The sequence below is a fragment of the Mirounga angustirostris genome, unplaced genomic scaffold (assembly GCF_029215605.1).
Source record: "Mirounga angustirostris isolate CCGP_5_RB_7025 unplaced genomic scaffold, mMirAng1.0.hap1 SCAF_10, whole genome shotgun sequence".
NCBI lineage: Eukaryota > Metazoa > Chordata > Mammalia > Carnivora > Phocidae > Mirounga > Mirounga angustirostris.
Window position 1 is genome coordinate 70,584,620 of NW_026991718.1, and position 10,210 is coordinate 70,594,829.

The window sequence follows — 10,210 nt, forward strand, 5'->3', positions numbered from 1 at the left end:
GGGAAAACTTTGAGAGGTATTAGGCAGTGACAGGTCATGATCTGCTTTATGTTTTACTGTATAGGATGCTAGGAATCACTCCCTCATCAAGTTTGCCGGTTTGGTCACTGACTCATTCTCTGGTGAAATGCAAGTCCACAGAAAGAGAGAGAGCCACTTGGGTTCAAGTTTAAGTGTTATTTCAGCCAAAAGCTATAGCTGTTATGGGGGTGGGGGTAGGGGCACATTTATTAGGAAGCCTATGTTACCACTGCAAAAAACTTGTCAGTATGGCAGCATCTAAGTGTGTGCGGTGGGGAGAGGGATGGAGGTTTTCCATTCACAAAGCTTGGTTTGAGCCAGCAGGGAGGAAGATGCAGTGAAAAGGAAGGACAAACTGAAAGGCCGCATTCGTTTCTGAGCATCAGTGCATTGTTTTTATGCCTATACCTCTGCTATTTTGACAACTTTCTCTGAAAGCTATTAATACCCTCAGTAGTCATCAACTAAATGCCTTAGCTGGGAAATAGTTCCTGGTTAAAAGCAAGATAGGTCCCAAGTGAATGGCACTCAGAAAGGGGAAAGAAACAGGGTCAACTTGGAACAGACCTCCTCTGCCCTGCATCTCTTTCTTGCCAGTGTTCAACTAGGATTCAGGAGACTCAGTCTAGACCCCACTGTCCCCCTGCTGTGTGACTTTAAGTAAATCGCTTCACTTCTCTAAGCCCTTTATCACCAGTAACTAGTGAGGGTTTAACTATATGCTCATGAAGGTCTCTTCCCACTCTAACCTTGATGCTATGATTGTCCTTACCGAAAGAAAGTTCTTCCTTGAGACCTCTCATAACACAATTTGGGGGTACAGAGGGAAGGGGGAAGGAGACAAAGGGAGGGGTGAAGGGGGTGTTCTGCATTTTAATAGTCACGGAGTTCACCCAAGCCTTGTAACCTGCCTGTGTCACTCCTTGGTGACAAGGATTGGGTGACTTGTTCAAGAACAGCACAGAGGCTGTAAGAATACCCAGAAGGAGAAGCATCCATGCAGCCTGTTTCATTTTTAATCCCCAGGTAAGTCCATGCTGTGTGATTCTACCTCACGCTCCCAAGGTGGGGAGGGTCACCCACTGCACAGACATGCACTGCTTTCATCAGTGACTCCCGGGAAATAAGCATCTAATCAGATAGTATAAGATTGTTTTTGAAAATATCCGAAGTTTGGCTTTGGTCAATTAAAAGATTTTAGTAAATGATTTTGAAATAGGTCCTCATTTTGACATATCATATTCTCATACACTGAAGAAGAGTCTATGAGGAGGTCAAGATAGGATGAGCTTTGTATTGATAATTGTTGAGACAGTAATGGGTACATGGGGATTCACTACACTATTCTTTTCAGTTTCACATCTGTTTGAAATTTTGCATAGTAAAGTTTTAAAAATAGAGTGAATTTGCAAACTCTAAGATGTATCCATATTTGATTTTCCAAATTTATATTTAAAGTTCCATGAATAAAACTAGATGGTTAGATAAATCAAGGATTGGCAAACTATGGCCTGTAGGCCAAAGCTGTCCTATTGCCTGTTTCATAAACAAAGTTTTGTTAGTACATCCAAAAAAAAAAAAATGAGCATGTCTGTGTATGTGTGGGTGTTTCTGTGCTACAGCAACCAAGAGGAATAGTTACAATAGGGACCAGAGGGCCCACAAACCCCTGTACCGGAACACCCTTACAGAGTAAGTCTGCTGACCCCTGACCTACAGATTATAGTGTAAGCTACCCTGGGTTGGTATTTACTGAGGGGACTACTAATACTTGACTCTAACCCTAATCTGTCAGACTGAACCATGACCCTGTATGTCTGACGAGTACAGAACATCTAGTCAAGGCTATCTGATGGAATGTTCTGTGATGAAAATGTCCTCTACCTGCCCTGACCAATACAGCACTATGTTATTACTGAGCATTAAAATGTGGCTGGGGAGCCTGAAGAACTGAATTCTCAATTTTACTTATTTTTAATTAATTTAAAGGTAAATAGCCACAGATGGCTAGTGATTACCCACTGGACAACAGAGAGCCAGAATGGTGATGCCTTAGTCAGTGGAATGCTGGCAAAGGTTTAATAACAAGGCAGGTGCATACCTGTACACACACGCACATACCCCTTGATTTCTAAGTTTGCCGAGTTTGCTGACTTCCGCGGTGCCAATACTGCCATTATTGTAGAGTTCAAGTACCAGGTGCAGAATTGAGAAGACATATACAGGACTGGCTCTCGTGGGCCAGGGGCTGCCAGGTCCATCACACCAGGAAAGAGACCTTCGTTTTTGGACCTAAGCATATGCGGTAGCAAAGAAGCTCAGGTAAGTCAGAGGTTAACAGAGATATAGGATTTGTGGCTCCGAATTAAGGCAGGATGCGTTTAAGTGCTAAGAGCAAAATTGCCCAAAATACAGGGAGAACGACTAAGTAAGAAAGTGGGACCTAAGAAGGCAGCACAAGGCAAAAAAAAAAAGAATTACTGGGGCACCTGGGTGGCTCAGTCGTTAAGCGTCTGCCTTCGGCTCAGGTCATGATCCCAGGGTCCTGGGATCGAGCCCCGCATCGGGCTCCCTGCTCGGCGGGAAGCCTGCTTCTCCTTCTCCCACTCCCCCTGCTTGTATTCCCTCTATCGCTCTCTCTCTGTCAAATAAATAAATAAAATCTTTAAAAAAAAAAATGAATTACTACAAAATAGCCTCCTTCCAAACCAGTCTCTTCTTTTTTAAGGAAGAACTGTGCCACACAAGTTCCCTTTCCCTTGGTCTGAGACTACTGATGCCCAAGAAGACCAAGAACAGTGTTACCCTCTTCTCAAACCTAGAATGCCTGAAGATTCCGAAGAAATTTGGAATAGAATTCAGTTTGCCACTCATCTTTCTGCTGGAAATCTTCCCAGCTTACTGGCATTACTGGCAGAGGGACGGGAGTAGAGGTAAAGACGTATTTACATGCATGCCTACTACAAGTAAGTTGTCACCAACGCTAAATAGAAGCAGAGATCTTCTAGGCTGACAAGGCCTCAACTCTCATTCCTTTTATTTCCAAGTCATGGAACATGGGGACTCCTATTCTTGGGGTGTTCTTAGTTTTGTTTAAGTAGGTTCCACACCCAGCGTGGAGCCCAATGCAGGTCCTGAACCCACGACCCTGAGATCAAGACCTGAGCTGAGATCAAGAGTCAGATGCTTAACTGAGCCACCCAGGGACCCCACTGGGGTGCATTTTCAGAGAAAGAGCCACCCACTTGCTGTAGGTACTGTTTTAAGAGGAAGAGTGGGAGAAGAAATTGAGCCATCTGATACAGAACAGTGAGAGGTGAGGAACAGGAGGAGAAAAGACTAGGATGAACTTGACTGCAGTACAAAAGGCAAGGAGGAAAATCAGGCCTGGGAATACCAAAGAAAGAAGCCAAAACTAAATACAGGTAAATACTGTAGTAGATGTGAAAGACCCAAGACACCACAAAAGGGTGAGGGGGAGGAAAAAAATCAGCAGAGCATTCAATAAATATTTACTCAGCTGCAAATACCAAGCAAAGTGCTATGCTGCAGAAACAAGGTAAATAGTGCCCAATCCCTGAGCTCTGGGTCCATACTCATGAGGGGGAGAGGATACTGTAAATAGGACATTACAATATGGCATGATGGCTTGGATGATGAAGGGGAAGTTCTGGAAACAGGGCAGCTAACCCAGTCCTGGGAGTCAGGGTAGTCTTCCTGAAAAAAAGGTCATTACTGGAGACCAAAACCTAAAGAATGAGTGAACATGTGCTAACCAGTGAAGGTAGAGGGAGAACATTCTATACAGCCAGAATGGCATATAAAAAGCCCCAGGGCCAAAGTATACCTAGTCCACTCGTGTGGGGCTCTACATCTCTGTTCACCTGGGCTGGCTCTGGTTTGTTCTTGCTGTCCAAGTGTAATTATCAATAATTATCATTTGACAACTCAAGTGTCCCCATTTTGGATGCTAAGTTATATGGTATCTTTACCCTCTGGTGGCACTTGAAAGAAAAAGAAACCTGAATAGACAAGGAGAGCAACCCCCTCCCCCCTACTTCACACCCACCCACTTTCTATTGCAAAAGGAATTTATGCTGAATCTCCAGGGCCTAGAGATGGTACAAGTGTGTTCTGGAAGGTTAGACCAGCAGAAAGATGAGTGGCAAACTGAATTAAGGCAAGGTGCTACCAGTACAAGAAACAAACAGGGAAATTAAGACTCAAGGGAGAGGCAAGTGTTTCTAAAAGCCTGAACCAATTGGAGCAACTAAGCCTCTAATTCCCCAAGAAAGTGGTTTATACGTGCTTCCAGGCAAAGCCAGAGAGAAACTTGACTACTATCAACAAGTTGTCACAGGATTTTGACCCTTCATCTATGTTATTTGGAGCAAACTTACAGGGGAATTTAATTTCAGGAAATGCGCAGAGAAAGAGTCAGATGCAGACTTCCTCCCCCAACACACAGCGCAGTGGAGAAGCCAGAGGGGAGCTGAAGTTCCAAAAATGTTCTGTTGCTATCACAACGGAAGAGAATATAACCTCTTTATTACTGGGACAGGCAATTATGTAGTTCTCTTAGAAACCTAAGCCCTTCGGGGAGTTAGAGATGATGGAACAATAAATGAAAGACAATTCTTTTATCACCGGAAAGTGTTAGTTTTCCGACAACATTTACACATCTCCATGGCTGGGTGCTATTTTTCAGTGACCACCACAGGGCTCAGAAGAAGTTGTAATCCTATTCCAGGTGACTGAGAACTGGACTTGCCCACAGGTTTCAGGTGGGTATAGCTGACCTGAAGAGACTGCAGTAGGACACTTGAGGTACCCAGGATTGTCCTGATCATTGATTCCAGCTAATCCTGTCCCTCAGCAAGATAGAGAGTCAAGGAATCCTGTCTCCAGCCCTTTTGTTTGCATTCTTCCTGAACCTTCTGGGGCCTCTTCTCTCCCATCCCAGGTCCCCATGCCCACTTGTTCTTTTATTTTGGGTCCGTGGAATTCCCAAGCTACTCCCAAAATCACTGGGACAGTGACCAGTGTTAGCCTGCACCAATGGCTGGTCCCACCAATTGGCATCATTCCATCAGCCTCTACTTGTCTTAGCCTTCATGTGCACCCACACTTCCTCTAAGGGCCCAGGAGACATTTGAGCGGTTAGGGGTCCTGTACAGAGAAACCATAATTAGCCAAAGTATTCAGGAAGGGAGAACTGCTCTATCAGTTCATCACTTAATCTGATTCTAGTGAACAGATGATTTAAGACCATGACCAGAATTGCAGTGGGCTGTGGTATAATGGGGAGATGTGAGGGAGGCCTTCATCACTTATTGTTTATACCCGAAATCCACTAAAAGCTCAAAAATAGTTTGAAAATCATCCATTCATTTTACAAATTTATAAAATGAGGCCAAATTCACATAATTCATTATAGCCCAAGAGTATTTATTATAGGAGGAATGCCGTATGTGATAGGCAGAGATGATCCAACCCTGAGAGGCTTCTGATGACCAGCAGGAACTCTTCTTGAACTTGATCCACAGTTATTTGCCAAAAGTATAAAAATTGGTCCCCAGTGTGCAGTCAGGAAGGGAGGTACTCAGATGGAGAAGTGACCTAAGGATATTGGTCACTCATTCCCATAACTCTTAGAAACTTTTCTTTTGGGATCAACGTTATATTTTCTGTAGCTTAGAAGATTTGTCAAGAAAAAATACTGGTCCTGGTCACTTATTCTTGGTTAGTCCAAGAAAAGGACGAAATTGAAATTGGACATCTTATCCATAGTAAGTAAGATGCAGCCAGTGAAACTAGTAATTAGATGAACTTCAAGCAACAGCAAATATTCAGAATTTGCTGCTGCATGGCACCATCATCTAGGAACACTATTAAAATGCAAGGAAAATGGATAATTATGATGGAATGCTAAAAGGAAAGCAATAGGGTTGTTCTCTAAGTTTTATCAAGACCCCCAACTTATCACGCTTTGAAGTGGGAACGAGGCTCATTTTCCTGATTAAAAATGCCTATTTATACTAAAGCACCCTGGAGACATGTCATCCCAAGTGTTACCACGGCCAACACCAACTTTGTTGGTATAAAACCTACAAAACCATGACTGATGCAGAGGACTATTCAAAAACACATTCCTCAGCTCCATCCCAAGGCTCTTATTTCCCTATCACTTTACCCTCCACCCAACCATCTCTCTCTCTCTCTCTCTCTCTCTCTCATATAGATATAGATATAGATATATAGATAGAGATATCACAAAAGCCTATCAAATCTACCCAGCAGGGGCAGAACACTATCAAAAAAGGCAGAGAAGAAATTTGAAGAAGCAAAGCCCTACCTCTCTTCCCACCCCTCCTTTAACAGTCCAGTCTATTCCAGACTCTTGTTTACGAGTAAGTTTGACCCATCATGAGTGAGATTCAGGTATGTTTGCTAAACATTTAAAGCCATTAAAGGGTAATTTTTTAAGGTAAAAACATGACTCACAAATAGAAGATGTATCTGTATGAAAAATTTTATTTAACTTGTGACTGAGGGAACCAGTAAGATATTACAACAAGCACAACGGAGAATCAATGGCAGACACATATGGGTCATCAGGAGTGCTCAAACCATGCAAGTTCAAAGACAGTGAAGGATGCACCCCCTCAGAAAATCAAATAATCCAGAAGGAGGCACCATGCAATACCTAGGAATCCACTGAAGGGACCCTGTAGTCATTTTTTTGGCCCATTTCAAAGTTATTCTCAATTTTTCTTGCCAACGTCTAGCATTTCTACCTTGACAAGGGTCCTGCTGTCCCTGCTGGTACCTACCAAAGGCTTCTTTCTGCTGCCAAGATGGCCAATCCGTATGTGAAAGGAACTATTACTCATCTTGGCAGAATTCACCAGCACTCTAAATACTCTGTGGTCCCACTTGGCTTCCCAAAAAAGCAGGGAAGAATCCCACTCCCTGAATTTTATGTGTATTTTGCTAACTAAGTCCTAAAGAGAAGTCCTCTTTTTGCCTCTAATGATATTTGGTGACCTTGGCGACATAACACAACCAGTCTTAATTTTTAGCCCTGTCTTTCTGACATCTTCGGGACTGGACCAGAGGATGGGCTGAGTGTCCATGCTAACCATATTCACCATCAGCACTTGATTTCAGCTAGAAGACTCCAACCCTGGCTTACAAGACTTAATTCATTCCCTTTTCCTCCCTCCATTCCTCCCCATCTTCCTCCCAAGAAGTTCTTTCCCAGAAGGTCCCTGGTCCCCCCCTACAAATAGATTATTGGAGAGTACAACCCACAATTCCTTGGGACTCCTCTGAATCCCAAGGTAAGAATAGTTGCACCTCAAGCTAAGAGCTCTTCTACTTAGAAGCATCTTCCTAAAAAGGGAGTGCCATGCTGTGGAGAGCTCAGCCTTTGGTCTCAGAAAGACCAGGATTTTAATCCCAGATCTGTCATTATCTATAAAAATCCAATTATTAACACTGACCTTTCAGGGTTGTTTTAAAAATAAAAATGAAAATAGTGCATGCAAAATACTCAAAGGTGTGTTATTTTTATTTTTCATTATTATGTTGGTCACTCTAGGGGCTGATAGGCACCCTGGCTTTGTTCGCATCAATTTCATGTATCAATTACATTCTATATCTCATTTCTGTACAAGGCCTTCCATCACCCCTCCCAAGTGGTTCATGTGTAGATTTTCTGTCTTCCCCTTGCTCCAGGCTCAATGTCTCCCACTTTACTCGCCCAGGAATACATGTACACAGTGCTGATGATCTGCCCACTATACCATATCCTACACAAACGCTAGCCCTCAGCCGTGAGGTATCCATAAAAGGAAAGGTTCATTGTTCATCCCCTTCTTCCCAAAACCCATGGCATCCAGTCCCTGAGCCATTGAAATTACCTTGGTTTCGAATGGAAGTTTGTCAAAATCCTTATAAAGGTCTCATATGCAATTCCATTATCAAGAGGCCTGTCTAGAAATGACAATGGTAATGAAAAATATTGACTAGAGCAGGGAAGCTCAATTTTTTAGCAGTCAAAATTATACCTTTTCATTAAATTGAGTCCCTAGAGAGGAAAAAAAGATAATTAAACAGACTTATGAAAAATTACAGATAACATTTCCTGTTCAAAGTAATAAGAGCAGACACTCAGAAGGAAACGTAATGTGCAGAGATCTGGGGGAGCTGCCTCCATGGGGCATTTAAACGGTCTTTTCTTCCCACAGCAGCTTCCTCCCCACAACTCACAGGCAGCCTCTGAATCCCTGTCAGACTGTGCATTCATTGAAAGCAGGATGGGAATGTTTACATTTCTGTATGCCCCATAGTCCCTACCACAAGGCTGGATTCATCATAAGTGTTCACTAAATGTCATTGAGCAGTGAACGCTCTTCTGAGTAAACAGTTGAATGTAAATGCATGTATTTTATGGCAAAAGTGAAGGAAAAAGAACATTTGATAAATAATGACTCAAAACTACACTGTGCTTCTCATCTTATCTCAAATTTCTTGTAATAATTCTATGAAATTGTGCTACATTTTACAGATTAAAAAAAATTCCCGGGAGGATAAGCAAGTCTGCCAAAGGTAGGACAATTCATAAGTAACAGAAAAAGAATGGACACTCAGGTCAGTCTGGCTCCAGAGCATGTACTCATTCCAAGAAAGTTTATCATCCCTATCCCTGTAACCACAGGCTCATCCACAGTGACATGGAGACATTTAGCTTCAGAGACACATTTAGTTGACACTATATCCTTGCAGGTGACAGGCCTGAGGTAGACTATAGAAGATACAAACATATCCATGACAAGGCACAAACCTTTCTCATTTTCCTTGACCCCTTTTCATGGATTGGGGCAATAGGAAAGACCTGGGTCATCTCAGCACACAAATAAAAGGTAGTATAAGGAAATGGAAAAGTCCTTGCTCTGCCACATCCTAGCTGTGTGTCTCTGGATAAATCTGTTTCCCTGAGCTTTAGTTGCCTCCTCAGTAACTTAGAATTCTTTGAGGCTCCAGTAGACGGTAGGAGAATAAATGTTATATAAAAGGTGAAAATAAAAATCCCAAATTCTCACATTAAAGAGCAGATTCAATCTCTTGACTTTTGGAGAAGACAGTTAACCAAATAAAGTGATTTTATTTTTAAGAACAATAATTTTGAAAGGATAGGGGCACCTGGGTGGTTCAGTCATTACGCATCTGCCTTCGGCTCAGGTCATGATCCCAGGGTCCTGGGATCGAGCCCCACGTCGGGCTCCCTGCTCTGCGGGAAGCCTGCTTCTCCCTCTCCCACTCCCCCTGCTTGTGTTACCTCTCTCGCTGTGTCTCTGTCAAATAAATAAAATCTTTTTTAAAAATAAATAAATAATTTTGAAAGGATAAAATCATACCTTTGCTCACATAAAATAAGCATGTGTCAAATACTTTAACTCATTAAGTAATGACACAATACAATGTTTCAATCAATTTAAATGAGAATTTAATGAAACACCTAGATAATCAGGAATGCTGAAATGAGGGCACCTGGGTGGCTCAGTTGGTTAAGCATCTGCCTTTGGCTCAGGTCATGATCCCGGGGTCTTGGGATCAAGTCCCACATCGGGCTCCCCCTGTTCTGTGGGGAGCCTGCTTCTCCCTCTGCCTCTGTCTTCCACTCCCCCTGCTTGTGTGTGCTCGCTTTCTCTCTCTCAAATAAGTAAATAAAATCTTTTAAAAAAAGGAATGCTGAAATGAATTTACAGATAGATATGGTCAATATCCACATGGCAGTCATCACATTCCATGGGACACATTTTATTTGCACTTTTCTCATTTGCATTTTTACAGATAAGAATCATTTGTGTTACACTTAGAGTTCTACATTTTAGATTAAAAAAAAAACAGCTCAAAGAAAATGAGAGGAGATCCCACAGAATCAGATAATCCGTTGTTAGTCTTTCACAATTTTTCTTTACGTAAGTAACAGGTATCCCATCTTTCCAGGACCCTATCCCATGGGAGAAGAAAACAGTGGCAGGATCTGGTGACGGCAAGAAAAGTGATCTGAACAGTCAAAGCCCCATAAGCCTGACCTTCCAGGACATCCCCTGTTTAGTGAGCCGGCCTCGGCATGGCCCAATAGGAGCCTACCATGTAGGACTGATCTTGAGCCCTTCTT